Here is a 3235-nt window from a genome sequence, read left to right on the forward strand (position 1 = left end):
TGAAACTGCCCGAAGGTGCCAACCATATCAGCAATGCATTGAGTGTTTCTATAATCTAGTGGGATGCCGATGAACATCAGCCACCCCGTCTGTTGGCCATGAATAGCACGGAAACCCTCACCCTGATTATGTGGGATAAAACGGACAAAGAACTCATTGCCTTCTTCATCAACTCCTAAAGGAAACGGCAGGTGCATAGTAAAAGAACCCCTGACAACTGGATCTTCCATCTCGAATAGACTGACCCCTTGAAACCAAGTTTGAGCAGAAATAACTAGAACATGCATCACCTGAACTAGGTAGTCAAGAACTTGCTGACGACAGACACCAACCAGCTCAGGAGGTGGGATCGGCTCCACAATGGCCACCATGAACTGCTCATGAGCCCGGGGCGGAGGAACGGCCGGTGTGTAGAAGGTGCGGGGCAGACGATCCGCACCGCCATCTTCAATATCAAAGCCCGCAAGGATGAAGCGATGCGGGTCAATCGCGTACACCGCCATTGGAGGTTGCGGAGTAGGAGCTGGACTCAAGCTGGTGGAAGCTTGGGTATGCGAGGCAGGGTGGATAGGCGACGATGGTGGCGGCGGAGAAGCAGAGGATGGGGTTTTCTCCGGAGTCGTTTGGCCTCGGGAAACTGGAGAGACGGGGGAGGAAAGGAAGTCCTCTTTTCTGTGTCACTTCCCAAAACCCGGCGATGGGAATTTGGGCACCCAGATGGATAAGTCAGGTGGCTGGCCAGTGCAGTTTTTTTAACGTGTCCCGAACGAAAACAATTGCGGCGGCGGACCTGATTCGTGCATGTCTCTGACGTGTGGTGCATACCCAAACAGTTCTGACAATCCCAGTAACTCGCAGCCATATCTTCAATCATATCGTCAAAACTTTGCAAATCCATGATAATATCCTGAGGGGAAGAAGCTCTTGAGGCCATGGGTGATGGGCTGAACTTTCGTCATCAGACAGGTAGATGGGCTAGACCCTCGAGCCCAGCAGAGGTGGGGAGTCCAAACCTTCCAAGGCAAAAACTAATCGACCACCCGAAGATCCAGGGTTTAAACGGGCAGGAGATAAACCCTCCGGGGAAGGCGGGACTATTCCAAAATGTATCGCCACCCTTGCCGGCGGCGAGGTCATCACCAGAGAAGACACATCTGCATCCTCATGGGACGAAACATGATAACCAGCTGCTCGCACTGTGGTCACCTCAACGGCGGACGGGCCATAGCTATATCCCTTATGTGCCGGGTATTGCATGAACGTGGCGAACGTAGCATGCTTTTTAGGAATAGATTTGGTTGCGCGAGCACGAAGGGAGGATTTGGCCGGAGCATGTTTCATGGCCTCTAAACCAAGCCGAGCTCTTCTCTTAGAAGGACTAACTAAAACCCATTCCTCTTGGCATTCAGATTGCCAAAGGCTGAATTCTTTCTTCCAATCTGGGCCGCCATGACCCCAAAGATGGAAGAAACACTTGAACTGATCACAAACAAAACTCCTCTGGTGCAGAATGAAAAAACCCACTTCCTTGCAAGAGACGTTGAATGAAAAAACTCCATGATGGAGGAAAGATACCTTGAGATGTGAATAATATCCTCCGATGGCTGCCTCAAGAGCGAATCCCACATTCTCCTCATCCAGCCGGAATGTGTGCCGTGCAAAAGAGACCACCATGATGAAATGTCCCGTGTCCGACGTGGGATGCACCGATCTGTTGAAGCTACGTTGGATCTTAGACGTGAACTTCATCCCTGGGGAGAAATCCAATCCCAGGGAGATTGCTGCATGGACCGCCATGAAGATGACAACCAGAAGAGAGAGTAGGAGACGGCGGGGATGATGAGCCGATCAGATGGCGAAACCCATGGAGAGGTGTGGAGATCGCCGGCGGTGGTGTGTGGCTAGGGTTAGGGAGGCGGTGGAGAGGTGGGAGCCATCGCCATCGCCTCCTGTTCTATTTTCCGGAATGTGTCCTATGTTGGGTCTATATGACCGTTGTTTCTGCCGAGGTGGGATTTGGAGTGGCGCTTACGCCACCGCTTTGACTGCTTCTCGAGGGGACAACCCTTCGTTGCGTCCTTCCGTTCCTCGTCGTCGTTTTATTTTTGTGTGTCCACCATGTATACGTCATGTGATGAAGTGGGCGTCCAGTGCCCTGTGGGCAGTGGTTCCTGTTCGTCTCCTGCATCGTCGTCCATACCGTCGATGTCTTCGGAGTCGAAGTCGAGCATGTCGGTTAAGTCATCGACACTGGCTACTAAGTGGGTGGTGGGTGGGTGGCGAATTTCTTCGTCATCCGCATCCCAATCCTGCCGGACGTAGTTCGGCCAGGACTCTCCTGACAAGGAGAGAGACTTTAATGAATTCAGTATGTCGCTGAAGGACGAGTGCTGAAAGATATCCGCGGAGGTGAACTCCATGATTGGCGCCCAGTCGGATTTGATAGGCACAGGCGTAGGCGGTTCGAAGTCCGTGGCCGGGGAAGGATCCGACAGTTTGGCAACACGGCTCTCGTGAAGGCTAAGGTCAATATTCGGCTCGATTGCCGCTGAGGGTAAGGCCTCTGTGGCGGGGTCCATCCACCCATCCATGGGCGGCGCGACTTGCCCCGAATTGAGGGTTGGAGCGGCTGCCGGTGCGATCTCCTGAACACTGTCTGATGGTAGAGCCAAATCGTACTCATCGTGACCGCGTGATGCACAAGGCAGAGGCTCGAATCCGTCGAAGATCAAGTCTCTGCGGATATCGGCCGTGTAGTTTAAGCTTCCAAACCTGACCTGGTGGCCAGGGGCATAACTTTCGATCTGCTCTAGATGGCCAAGCGAGTTGGCCCACAGTGCGGAGCCGCCGAACACAAAGATCTGTCCAGGGAGAAAAGTCTCACCCTGGACTGCATCGCTATCGATGATAGAAGGAGCCATCAAGCCTAACGGTGACGACATAGAGGAACTCTCAATGAAAGCACCAATGTCGGTGTCAAAACCGGCGGATCTCGGGTAGGGGGTCCCGAACTGTGTGTCTAAGGCGGATGGTAACAGGAGGCAAGGGACACGATGTTTTACCCAGGTTCGGGCCCTCTTGATGGAGGTAAAACCCTACGTCCTGCTTGATTTATTCTTGATGATATGAGTATTACAAGAGTTGATCTACCACGAGATCGGAGAGGCTAAACCCTAGAAGCTAGCCTATGGTATGATTGTCTGTCGTCCTACGGACTAAAACCCTCCGGTTTATA

Source organism: Triticum dicoccoides, chromosome 7A, assembly GCF_002162155.2.
Source record: "Triticum dicoccoides isolate Atlit2015 ecotype Zavitan chromosome 7A, WEW_v2.0, whole genome shotgun sequence".
Classification (NCBI taxonomy): domain Eukaryota; kingdom Viridiplantae; phylum Streptophyta; class Magnoliopsida; order Poales; family Poaceae; genus Triticum; species Triticum dicoccoides.